The sequence below is a fragment of the Petromyzon marinus genome, chromosome 21, assembly GCF_048934315.1.
Source record: "Petromyzon marinus isolate PM22_M1 ecotype Great Lakes invasive population chromosome 21, UKy_Petmar_22M1.pri1.0, whole genome shotgun sequence".
NCBI classification, from domain to species: domain Eukaryota; kingdom Metazoa; phylum Chordata; class Hyperoartia; order Petromyzontiformes; family Petromyzontidae; genus Petromyzon; species Petromyzon marinus.
The window spans coordinates 7,915,013-7,929,564 of NC_133687.1; positions in this window are offsets into that span (position 1 = coordinate 7,915,013).

Sequence of the window (14,552 nt, forward strand, 5' to 3'; positions counted from 1 at the left end):
GCTGGGACCATAGTCACCAAGAAAACAATTGGTAACACACTACGCCGTGAAGGACTGAAATCCTGCAGCGCCTGCAAGGTCCCCCTGCTCAAGAAAGCACATATACATGCCCGTCTGAAGTTTGCCAATGAACATCTGAATGATTCAGAGGACAACTGGGTGAAAGTGTTGTGGTCAGATGAGACCAAAATGGAGCTCTTTGGCATCAACTCAACTCGCCGTGTTTGGAGGAGGAGGAATGCTGTCTATGACCCCAAGAACACCATCCCCACCGTCAAACATGGAGGTTGAAACATTATGCTTTGGGGGTGTTTTTCTGCTAAGGGGACAGGACAACTTCACCGCATCAAAGGGACGATGGACGGGGCCATGTACCGTCAAATCTTGGGTGAGAACCTCCTTCCCTCAGCCAGGGCATTGAAAATGGGTCGTGGATGGGTATTCCAGCATGACAATGACCCAAAACACACGGCCAAGGCAACAAAGGAGTGGCTCAAGAAGAAGCACATTAAGGTCCTGGAGTGGCCTAGCCAGTCTCCAGACCTTAATCCCATATAAAATCTGTGGAGGGAGCTGAAGGTTTGAGTTGCCAAACGTCAGCCTCGAAACCTTAATGACTTGGAGAAGATCTGCAAAGAGGAGTGGGACAAAATCCCTCCTGAGATGTGTGCAAACCTGGTGGCCAACTACAAGAAACGTCTGACCTCTGTGATTGCCAACAAGGGTTTTGCCACCAAGTACTAAGTCATGTTTTGCAGAGGGGTCAAATACTTATTTCCCTCATTAAAATGCAAACCAATTTATAACATTTTTGACATGCGTTTTTCTGGATTTTTTGTTGTTATTCTGTCTCTCACTGTTCAAATAAACCTACCATTAAAATTATAGACTGCTCATTTCTTTGTCAGTGAGCAAACGTACAAAATCAGCAGGGGATCAAATACTTTTTCCCCTTACTGTACTATCCGCAGCACTCTCATTATTTACGTGTTAGTTTTTATATCTACAAATTGTAGAGATGACAGCAAACTTGCGTAAAAACAAATAAAAATAGGGGGGGGGGTACCTGTCCTACCCCCACCCACCACACCCCACACCCACCCTCACCACACACCCACCCACGCTCACCCCACACCCACCCACCACACCCACCCACCACACCCCACACCCACCACACCCACCCAGCACCCACCACACCCACCACACCCCACACCCACCACCCACCACACCCACCCACCACACCTCCACCCACCCACCACACCCACCCACCACACCCACCACCCACCACACCTCACACCCACCACACCCACCACCCACCACACCACCCCCACCCACCCACCACACCCCACACCCACCACACCTCACACCCACCACACCCACCACCCACCACACCACCCCCACCCACCCACCACATCCCACCCACCACACCACACACCCACCCACCACACCCACCCACCACACCCACCACCCACCACACCCCCACCCACCACACCCCACCCACCACCCACCCACCACACCCCACCCACCACACCCCACACCCACCCACCACACCCACCCACCACACCCACCACACCCCACACCCACCCACCACACCCACCCACCACACCCACCACCCACCACACCCCCACCCACCACCCACCACACCCCACCCACCACACCCCCACCCACCACACCCACCACCCACCACACCACCCTCACCACCCACCACACCCCACCCACCACACCCCCACCCCCACCCACCACACCCCCACCCACCACCCACCACACCCCACCCACCACACCCCCACCCCCACCCACCACACCCACCACCCACCACACCACCCTCACCACCCACCACACCCCACCCACCACACCCACCACCCACCACACCACACCCCTACCAACCACACCCACCTCACCTCCCTCTCCACGATGGCTCTAGCGGTGACCGCGTCCATAGGGGTCGCTGTGGTGCCGCCGTCGAGCGTCACAAAGTCACCCGCGGGCACCAAAGACAAAGGTCCCCCGTGTAGCCTGTGAACAGAGCGTTGGGGCAAGTGCTGCTAGCGAGTAGCAGCTGGGAAGGTGCGACACGGCACACACGAGGGGGGTGGGGGGTGTTGGTGGCCAGCAACCACGCCCGGCCGCCTTTGTCTCCCCGGTGGCGATGTTTACGCACCGCACCAGCTGCTCATTTTAGGCTGAGTCAACCTAGGGGGAGGCCCAGGACCGGTTCAGATAATCGTCACTGGGTGTTGGTGGCCGTGAGCGGCAATCGAACTCGGGTCGCCGGGTTCGCAGCGCAGCGTGGCGCTCACCGCTGCACCACCACTCCCCCCGGTTACACGCAAGCGGCAAGAGAGGACTTTTACAAGGCCAATGAGTCGACATCAGCGGTTCTTCACCTTCATCTGCAGCCTCGCACCCCCTTTGGTTCTCAATTGTGACCAAAAAATGCACGATGTTGATAAATACGCAGGGGTTTGATGAAACGAAGTAAGTTGTAATTTACGTGGGTCGTGTTTCGATGATTTACCTTCTAAACACACTTCACTTTACATTGCGCTACACACTACACTAAAAACTACACTATATAGTACACTACACTATACACTGAGCTACACACTATACACTACACTATATACTACACTACACTATACACTACGCTACACACTACACTGCGCTACACTATACACTACACTACGCTACACACTACACTATACACTGCGCTACACACTACACTATACACTGATTTACACACTATACACTACACTATATACTACACTATGCACTACACTATACACTACGCTACACTATACACTACGCTACACACTACACTATACACTACACTACGCACTACACTCTACACTGCGCTACACTATACACTACACTACGCTACACACTACACTATACACTGATCTACACACTATACACTACACTATATAGTACACTACACTATACACTACACTATACACTACGCTACACTATACACTACACTACACACTACACCAGTACTCTTCATTGCAAGCCCCACGTGCCCCCTGGTGGACTTTAGCGCGGCCCCCCGACAAGACACAAAGAGTGAAAACACCACACCCCATCATCATCAACGTCGTCGTCGTCAAACTTTGGAGGGCGCGGATCACGTTAAGCATCTGGGACACATCCAAGCTACAGTGGGCTGCGAGGTGGCGAGGGAATGGCGGTACAGCGGGTGGGGATTTGGGAACCCATCTGTACGGAACGTTGTCCCGTTCCTGTGTCATGAGTGTTGTTGTTATTGTTGTTGGGTTTTGTTTCATGCTGAGGTGCCTCCGGTTTCATCCCCACCGCGCAAAATCGTTTTTATTCTTATTGTATTTACATATTTCCACCGGCATCCCTTTCGTTAAATGTGAAATTAATGACAAGCTCCGAGAGCGCGATTGTGGCCATGCAACCCAGACTATGGACCATATATAGTAACCCCGTATACACACACACACAGATATTATAGAGACACAATGAGACGCAATGAAACGCATGAGACGCATCGAGATACACAGAGAAGCTCACGGAGGTACATTCAAGGCAACCCGAAGGAGCGCGATTGTGGCCATGCAAACCAAACTACGGGGCCCGTATAGTAACCCCACTGCGATCTGCTCTCCTTCAACGGGGGAGGAGGAGGAGGAGCGGCGACACGAACTCTCTCTCTCTGGCTCTGATGAAGCCCTCTCGTCGTGGCCAGCAGCTGAAAAGACCTCGACATTGGCACTTAGCTCCTGAACCGCATTGCTGCTGCCGCCATCGTGCGCAATAATAGAAGAATGAGCGCTATTTATGCACGAGGATCTTTACAAATTGTTGCGTTTACAAAGTTCCACGTAGCGAAGTCTTCGGCGCGCGGCAAAAGGTTTAAAGCAAACACTAATGGATTGTGGGGCAGAAGGGGGTGGTGGTGGTGGTGGGGACTTTTGGGGTGGGACATTGTGAACAAAAGGGAAACAACTTGAAAGTGGGGAAATGTCATTGCGGGCTGGACCCGTGCCGCACACAGAGGATTATTATCCTTCTGATGTCCCAGCCCTGTGGACACTGCGCACGCACGCGCACACACACGCACGCGCGCGCACACGTGGATATTCGCTTACTCGTTAACACAAAGGCAGGGACAAAGGTCACCCGTATAAACCTCGGCAGACCGTTCGGGCAAGTGCTGTTAGCGAGCCAGCTCGGCACAGGCCACACGGCTGAGGCGGAGTGGCCAAACACCACGCCCGGCCGCTTTTGTTTTCTCCCCAAAGTGCTTGCTGTTTCATACGCACCGTGACACGCAGTCATTTGAGGCTGAGTCGACGTAGGGGAAGCCCGAAGCCCGCCGCCCCCCCCCCCCACCCACCCCCGACAGGTTCAGATACTCTCTTCCGTAAATCGTGAATGGAACTCTAGTCACCGAGGTTCGTAGCGCATGGTGCTAACCACTCCGCCACCGCTCTCCACATCACAACGACAAAGATCCCCCGTGTAGCTTGCAGCAGACTGTTGGGGCAAGAGCTGTGAGCGAGTAGCACCTATGAAGACCGGCACGGCATGCGAGGGGGTGGGTGGCCAGCAAACGCGCCCGGCCGCCTTTGTCTCCCCAATGGCGATGATTACGCATCGCACCAGGTACTCATTTGAGGCTGAGCCGACCTAGGAGAGGCTCAGGACCGGTTGAGGTAAACGTCACCGGTGTTGACCGTGAGCGGGCAATCGAACTCGGGACGCCGGGTTCGAAGCACAGCGTAGCGCTAACCGCTGCGCCACCGCTCCCCACACCACACACACACACAAATACAAAGACTCCCAACCCCCGTTGCGGCAATCGCTGTTAGCGAGCACCTATTAAGACCAGCACCGTGCTAAAGTAGGTGACGGGGGTGGGGGGGGGGACCGTGTATGTCCGTGTCATCCCCAGCACTGCACCGTTGATTGCACATCGCTGCACGTTTCTCGCTTCGAGTCCGAGTTGGACCTCGGGAATTCACCAGGAGCGGTGGAAGACAATTTTCGATGTTGACCGCGGCCGGGGAATCGAATTCGGCTCGCCGCATTTTTGTGCGGCAGCGTGCGAAGCAACTCGCCACCACCGTGAGTTTAAAACGTGAACGGATGGGAGGGTTAATGAGTGGGAGCGAGAATGAGTGGATTTAGAGATTTAGAGAATCCACTCAGTGGCTGAGAGAATGGAGTGAATGAGATAATTAAGTGAATGATAGAATGGAGTGAATTATAGAATGGAGTCAATGAGAGAATGGAGTGAATGAGATAATGGAGTGATTGAGATAATGGAGTGAATTATAGAATGGAGTGAATGAGAGAATGGAGTGAATGAGAGAATAAGTGGCTGAGAGAATGGAGTGAATGAGAGAATGAAGGGAATGAGAGAATGGATTTAATTATAGAATGGAGTGAATGAGAGAATGGAGTGAATGAGAGTTGTTCAGTTTGTTGTCCTTCCCCCGCAACTGCAATGAAGCACGGTTGGCTACGGACGGTGCGAATTAAGTTGAACATACGTACAGACATACACACAAAGCGAGAATGAGTGAATTGCGGAATGAGCGCATTAGATGAGTGGATAAGAAAACGAGTGAACTCGAGAACGCGCGAACGAGAGAATTCGTAAACGAGATCAATTCGTGTGTGAGCCAGTGTATTGGTTGAACAAAGAACGAGCCAAAGGATCGATGTATGAACGACAGGTCACTTCCCTCTCCACTCTTTCTCCCTCGCCAACCAACAAACTCTACCAAAAGAAAGACGCAAAACGAGAGAGAGAGAGAGAGACTCGGCCGCTTGTGGTAATAGGAAATATGCAAGCTGTGTGGTCTTATCTGTTCACGGGAAAGTCAAACTCGGCGAACTGGAGTGACATGTCAAACCAAACAGCGCGTCTCCCTCTTAATCTCCTGGCCTGTGTGTGCCAAGCCGGAGGGGGCTGGGGGTGAGAGGGGGGAGCTCACAGGGACCAGGGTTGAGAATCGTGGACTCGGGGTGTGTGTGTGTGTGTTGGGCAGATGCGTGGCGAGAGAAAACATTCACTTAGTGCGTTCGCTCGCTGTGTCTCCCCCCCCCACACGCAGCAATAATTACATTTTACTTATTTATCAAGGAGAGGTACACACTCGATCGTACGACACTTTTTCAAGAGGGTCCCGCTGCTGCATTGGGTTTATTTATTTTAAGACGTTCTGAGCTAATTAATAATGAGTTGCGTTTATCATTATTATTATTATCATACGAGCGGGGAGGAAACCGGAGCACCCAGCGAACACCCCACGCCTTGCACGAGGGGGCAACACTCAATCCCCGTTTAGATTGATAGCGATGGCGATTAGTCCACTTGCCGTGCCGCCTTCTCCTGGCGAACCAGGGTAGGATGGCACCTCCTCAACGCCCACGGCAAGGGAATTTGACGACATGTGTGTGTGCGGAGATCCATCAATCCTCGCTATTGCCTCCACCGTTCCGGATCAGAGGCAGCGGCCACGTGCAGCCACGTGCATAGCCTTCGCCGCTTGATCATCTGAGCTGAGAGGTTCATCATCGTCGTCGTCGCGATTCGTGGGTGCAGGTAGCCCCGTAGGTGACCACTGCGCATTCCGTCACTTTGTTTCCACTTTCCTCTCTGTCTCGTAGTGCCAATGTGCTCCAGTGGCGGCCACACATCTTTCTGGCACCAATCTCTCATGTCGTCGTCAAGCCATTCTCCGTTAGGTCTTCCTTTAGTTCCGGTTCCTTTCATATTTCTGATCCAAAACACTTTACATTTCCCCCGTTGTTATCCATCCGACGCAATGTGTCATCGCTGCCTGCGTCACCGGGGGTCTCATTCCTCTTCTTCTCCTGGGTACAATCTTATTTTTTTTGGGCTTACTTGGCACGAAAGAGACGTTCTCTTGTTTCGTGCCACCCCCCCCCACCCCCCCCCCAAAAAAAATCATCTTCCCGATCCCTTCTGTTTGCCTCGAAGGCTGCACGGAAAAAAAGACACGTGCAGGGAGGCGCGGAGTTTGCTGGATCTCACGAACATTCGACGGGCCGCGTAGTGCGATCCAGTCCTCGAACGCCGAGGTCAGGATCGCTGGCTCGGCACTGCGCCCGAAACGTCGTGATTTATTTTATTTTTCAACCTACGTGACTTTACCGAAAGAACCAAAGAGTATGGATTCCTGCAGTCACGAAAGCTTCAAGTGAAGATAAAATAAGATCACGATACAGGGGAAAGGGTCGCCAAAAAATACTGTGGTCGTTGCATCTCAGGACAAATCGGAAACAAACACGAACATCATTTTAGCTCACAACACTTTTTTTTGCGCTCCGGGCCGATGGAGAGATGAACAATAAAACAAATCCTCGACTCAGAATTCACACTGTGGGTGGCGCGCAAGTTACTTTACGGCTGCAGAACACCACGGGCGGGGTATAATCCATGCGGGCAGTGCCGGATTATCCTGGTAGCAAAAGTAGCTACACATGCTAAGGGCCCTGCACTTTCAAGGGCCCCGCGCTAAATGCTCCCAAGCTTTCAATTCATTCTGCACTTGCTCTATTACTATAGTACTATACCGCCTTCAACTTTTACGAACGACTGGGTGTTCAAGGTTAGCGATTTGTTGTATTATCTGGCTGTATAGAAAATGAAAAAAAAATACAATAACTTTACTATGGGAGTATTTTTTTTTACCATTCATGTGTTTTTTTATTAATTTAGGGCCCCTTTATAACATATGCTACAGGCCCCGCACTCGTTTCATCCGGCACTGCACCCGGGAAATTGTTGGTCAGAGCTTTCCCGTGAATTGCGAGGCCCCGTTGAGAATCCACCCGAATTGGACGATCCGCCGCCCTCGGTGCATTGGCCACAGCTGCCCGGAGTCTAAAACGATTCCCGACTGCTTTGCGATGCCGGAAACCTTTACCGAGTGTTGAGTTTTTGGTCGAAGTCACGCGAGGTTAACGAGGCACGCGCCCCGTGGTGAATTAACGAAGGTTCCTTCTCAAATGGGTGTCTCGCATCAAGCTATTGGCTCGTCGTTGATAATTACCGGCGTATCCACGCGTCCAGGTGTGCGTGAGGATATACGTTCACAGAGAACAGCGAAGCCGACCAACTGTCCGGTCATGATCGAGGGGATACATGTAGCTGCGTGTAAATCTGTACAAACTTATATATCCGTCAAACTACTGAATATCGGCAACAAAGAGCTTCATAGCTCATCGGATTTCTCCAGTTTAAATAAATAACTCCGAGTGTACGTACGCGAACAGTAACCGAATGCGTTCGCTGAGTTCATGCTATTTTATTAAACCAGACGAGAACCCGATCGTATTCCTGATTAATTTGTTTTTTTGGCGAGGGGAGGCAAGGAAGCAGCTCCATTCGCTTCTCCACCACCGCTCGCTCTCGCTGAAGTCAGGGATATTGATCGATTGAGATATATCGATATCAATGCTTACCATACGTGCGTTGAATGGTGCGTGTTTAAGAAGAAGAAGAAGATGATGATGATGACAACGCATGCACACGGCCTCCATGGGCTCTACTTTGGTTCTAATAATGGACTTACTTTCCAAACGAGACTTAAAGAGTCGAATCTTGAATCTAATTGCCACAACGAAGGCACAGTGGATCTCTACTTTCTAAATACCGATGCTACTGGCATTTGCGTGATTTTATTTCTGAAGACATCGATTCCAGACTTTCAGCTCGTATGTGAAGCCAAATCCTCCTGAAATGATTTACTCCCAGAAGGCCGTGGGGCTGACGGATTGTTTAAATAAATAAATAAATACATGCACTAGCATTGTTACGTGAAGAGAGCGATATGCCTATAATACAGGGTTTTTTGGGGCGGATTAGATCGCGTAAATATATCAATGTGTTGTTAAACCCGCCACCACCCGACACAGCCAATTAGTAAGGTTTGTCACGTAAACAGAACGTGCCAATTCGTCACTACTACAGCACACCGGTGTGTTGGAGTGCAAAGCCACAACATTTACAATCTGAGTACGACGTTTCGCCAGTAATTACAACTGGCTTCATCAGGCGACAGCCAGATTTATAGAGGCGTAGATGTGATGACGTCACTTGTGCGCTCTTCTTGAGCGAAGTGTGCGGGGAGGATTAATGAAAGCATATGAATATGGGTATCCATTGCCGTTTGGGCTATGTATATGATACGGATATGTGTTGGAGACATTGCGTAAGTTAGCCGGGCGGGTGGTGGTGGTGGCTACGCACGTGTCTGCCTCTAATCCAGCACTGTGGAAGCAGCAGACAGGCTTGGTGGATCACACAAATGTGGCGCGACTCCCTTCACCCCGCTGGCGTCGGAGAGAAGGAGTCACGAATACCCTGGGCGGTACGGCAAAACCACGTTGTGTCACCTCCGCCCGTTCCATCTGTACGGGCAACAGCGTCGCCTGTCGCACGCCTCCGTCTCCTGCTACCGCTGCCGAGGAGCTGGGTGGGGTTACTCAACCCCCTTTCCTCCCACCTCCCAGCTTCCCTCCTTCCCTCTGCCCACTTGCTCCTGCCGAAGAGACGCGCGGTGCTGAGTTGAACCCGTTGAGCGGGCGGGCCGCAGGTGACAGCCACGTGCCACGTTTCGCGCTGCGCTCACATTTTTCGCGGCGCGCAAAGCGGAGTGGGGCGGCGGGGTGGGGAAACGCGAGCCGCCAAAAAAAGTCGCACAAAACAGGCAAAAGCGGCGCTCACGCGCAAATCATTGCCCACAGAAGGGAACGGAGGGGGGAGGAGGATGGGCGGCAAAGAGAGAAAATGCGAAAACACCCCAACCTAATTCAAATTGCTTGACCCCATTTTTTTTTCTCCTTTGTGGTGCGGGTGGGTGATGGGGCGAGAGTCCCCCGTCTCGAACCGAATTGGGGTTGTTGTTGTTGTTGTTGTTTAGGGACCACATACCACGTTCCCAAGTCAATTTGCAGGGCACCCGGCCCCTGCAATAATGTTGTCGCACTCATTTACACGCAAAGTGCTTGCCACAGATGAAACCACCACAAAACCTTGCCAAGGAGCATACATCCATCACCACGAACTCCGGTGCATCCTCGCTGTGGCATCTTTTTTGGGCTAAGCGATTTGCGCAAAGACGGTCACCGCAATCGTCAACAATGCTCTTCCTTCAGACATTAGGAAGCCACAGTGTGTACTTTTAAATCATCTCGATTGAAAACGTCTTTCTTTAGAGCTGCTTTTTTTGTGTTTAGTTTGTTGTCCTTGCCCCCCCGCATCTCCGATTGACACGGTGGGCTACGAATGGTACAAAAGAAGTTCCACATACATGCCTATGTTCAAGTGCCTATGACAATCGAGGCTGGGGTTGCGTGGAGCGGTGGCACGGTGGTTTTTAGCGATCACCGCACTTATGTGTGGCGACCCAGTCAACTTGCAACATTGGCGTCAACACACGTGGATCCCAACCGCGTGCGAACGTTGGGGTCAACACACGTGGATCCCAACCGGGCACGAATGTGGGGGTCAACACACGTGGATCCCAACCGGGTACGAATGTGGGGGTCAACACACGTGGATCCCAACCGCGTGCGAACGATGGGGTCAACACACGTGGATCCCAACCGGGTACGAATGTGGGGGTCAACACACGTGGATCCCAACCGCGTGCGAACGTTGGGGTCAACACACGTGGATCCCAACCGCGTGCGAACGTTGGGGTCAACACACGTGGATCCCAACCGCGTGCGAACGTGGGGGTCAACTTTGGCACGTTCACCGGGAAGTGATATCCGAACTGATATATGGGGCACCCCTCCTCCTCCCCTCTATCATCAACCCGCAGTGACGAGCGTGGTGAAGTATAGACACAGCGTGGCGGGGGGGGGGTGCATTTAATCACCAGTGGATTGACAAAGGGCCCGCAACTTTATCGTTGTATACCATTACAAAAGTATCACTAAAATGTTGAGACCCCAGGTAAACGATGAGTTCCAGTAGATGCACAACACCTTTAACGCTTCGCAGTTTCGACACAAAGCAGAGCAAACCGATCAACCACCGTGGAAACTACTGGGGGGGGGGGGGGTTTATTCTCGTAGTTTTTTTTCCGCCTTATTAAGGATAATTGTCAACTGTTGCTATACACAGCTCGCTAATGATCCCAGCCGGGGCATTGTAAAAATGTGACGTGGGCACATCGTCGTTTCCGATTGGCTGAGAAATCTCAGCGAATCATCCTGCCCCCTTTTTTTTTGCTTGCCCTGAAACTTTTTCTCTTGCAATTTTTTTGAATCGACGCAAAAAAATGTTCTGCTTATTCCCGCCACCCCCCCCCACCGCAAGCTTCGTGGGCAAACATTAAAAAAATGGAAACTATGACAAAGATCGCCGTTTCGAACTTCGACCCTCGACATTATTAGCACACTGTGGCCAGAGAGAGAGAGAGGTGCAGACAAAGGGGTGCTCGAATATGTTTTTCATCGCTGGAAATAGGTGGCCCCCTTGGCTAATGCGCACGTGTTTATGGCACTGGAATACGGATATATAGCGTTTCCTTCATTTTCTCTGTTGCTGTTAGGAATCGATTGCTGGGGGCCACTCTGCCGCAATACCAAAATACTCTTTGGTTTTTTCGGTAAAGAAAACAACTAAATTTAGTTGTTTTATTTTGTTTTATTCTACCTACGTGACTTTACCGAAAAAAAAACAAAGAGTATGAATCCTTGCAGTCACGAAAGCTTCAAATCTAAGACCAAAATACTAAATTTAGTTGTTTTCTTTTATTTTGTTTAATTCTACCTACGTGACTTTACCGAAAAAACAAAGAGTATGAATCCTTGCAGTCACGAAAGCTTCAAACCTAAGACCAAAATACCAATTCTATCACGACAACATTACGTTTCGACTGTTGCCAGCACCACAGCGGGGTTTTTTCTTTTTCGAATTACATCCCCAGGCTCCCACCAAAGATTCCACGAGATTCTTGATCCTTTCCTCTTGGGACTTCATCACGATCACACAATGCACACAAATGTGCTTTGGCTTCGTTTAGCTAAAAACAAGTTGAGTGATGAATTCATATGAATGACCCAGAAAACCACGTTTTGTATATTAAATATGTATTGTTTATTCCACGGTCATTCCCCAATGTTGACATGAGACTGCTTCCCGGAACATAACTGCCCGTGAAATACAAAATACGCAGTATAAACATTATCATCATTATTAGTGTAAGCTACCGTATTTGTTTTGAATACAACCGATTTATTCAAAAGATACTGTAATCATTGCGGTGAATTCTTGGACATCAACCATGCAATTCGATTGAGAGACACACATTGTTTTTCTGCTGCGGATGGACTGGCGCCTGTCATAGGAACGTGGAATTCCACCATTATCTCTGGGCAGCCAGCAGAGATGAGCACCACCCCACCCTCGTGTCAGTGTCACAGCTCAGAGAGAGAGAGAGCACCCCCAAACAAATACACGGTTAGAATGTCCAATTGAAACTCAATTTGTAGCGGTTTTCAATTAACAAGGAACCTCATTTGTCAGGCGACTTTTGTCTACGTCGTCTGGAATTTTTTCGTGGGTCATTTAGTTACAAAAGCATGGCCATCCGTGCCCTTTCAAGCGGATCTTAACGATGTTATGAAATCATCTCACTGTGGCAAAAACCCAAATGTCCGACTTTGTAAATGCGGCATTCCCCAAACGTCTATTGTTAAATAATTGATGTACTTTGGCCACTGGAGTTTTCCCCATTATTGTTTTGGAGAAAAAAAAGTATTATATACAGTAAAAAAACAGTTTCATTTGACCGAGTTAATTAAAGATTACCAGAATGTTTTGTTGGAAATATATTTAAAGTTACACAACTACTGTAAAACACGTTCCTATTTCATCAGTTGAGGCGCACGACATAGATTAGCACATTTTTTTGCGCTTATCGTGCGCGATTTTCCACTTTTTTTTGTTTACTGGGGTATTTTTACGTGAAGGTCGGATTCAGCATCACACACGCGCCAAGGTGAAAGATATTTACAGCTCACAGCAACATACAGACAATTCCCAGGGTTGCATGCAAACTCAAGGGAGGGTTTCAATATGCACAGCAACAGCCCGGTAAACATGCAACGTTGGGCTGGCATGTGGTTAGAACTGTAGGACCAACGTTGGCTTAACGTTGGCTCAACGTTCCAGGCTTACTTGTGAATAGTCTAATCCGGCCACCAGTTTGGAAGGCCGACAACAGGTGAAGGCTCTATGAGGGCTGCCTACTGATTATACATAAATAACGTTTTAATTGAGCCTGAGGATACATTTTCACTAAGCCGTATTTGCCCTTTTTCTTAAGCATATGCAAAAAAAACAAAGATAGCCATCAATCACTTTTGAGATTAGATTTTGGAGTTTGATCCGAGGTTACTTTTTTTGGAAACCGTTAATGATTACAACGCGTGAGATTAAACCACAAATTCAACATGTTTCACTTTTCGAACTTTGAACTTTGAATGCACCTTCCCGCAAACCGCTACGAATAGTCACTCTAATTTTCCCAGCCTCGTAATTGGTTCACGGCAGCGAGCTCCCTTTAAGTTTCTTCTTTTTTTAGCCAATGGATAACTTGGAAATGGTGACACACTAAACGTGAAATGCTGTGGGGAGGGAAAAAAATAGTTGTGCTTAATTGAGACTGGTGTGTTACTAGGTCACGTGTTTGTCTATTTATAAGTGTTCAATGATTAGAGTGCTGACTGGATAGAGCAAAGGTGAATGAATGCTGGGTTTCCAGAAGATTGATCATAACGAGGAATTGACGTCTTAAATAAACTCATGAAACTATATCCGTATATCTATCAATTCTGAAGTAGCGTATGCAGTATCTTGTACGAGGAATACCTGGATGATACATGCCCCTGACAAAATAATGGGGTTTCTTCTATATTTGGGGGGGGGGGGGGGGGGGCAGGAGTTCGCCTTGTCCCTCACATTAAGAATCGCGGGTGCATATATTTAATGCATTTTAAATATTAATTGTAAACTACTGAAAAATTAGTAATAAAGATGTCCAGTTTTAGGGGACGTTGCCCCCCACCCGTGCCCCCAGACTCCGCCCAGGGTCCTACTTGAAATAATCAATTACAGTATATCGTGCTAAGTGTTGTTTTAAAGACACTTGCTGGATCAAGGTGGGCTCACCTGGCTTTTGGTCGCTCTAGTTTTGTTTACTTTAGTAAGCCAGTCACGAAAGTAGCGTCTAAGAGCCAACAAAAACATTGGCATGAACCCATCAACACCAACGGTAGTCTGTGATTATACAAGGCAAATCCCGAATCGATTTAAACTCCTCTTAAGCCTCATCAACAAACTGTGGACAATTCATTTTACTTACGAAAGATTGTTTTTTTTCCCCCCAATGTTCTGAATGTTCGGTCGCTACCGTGCAGTGAGACGAAGTCCTCCGTTGTTATCCAGCGCAGCAGTGATGTGCAGTCATTGGCGAGCGGGCTGTATATAAATGTGCATGTTGGACTTTTTTCGTACCGTACGTAGCCAAACGTGC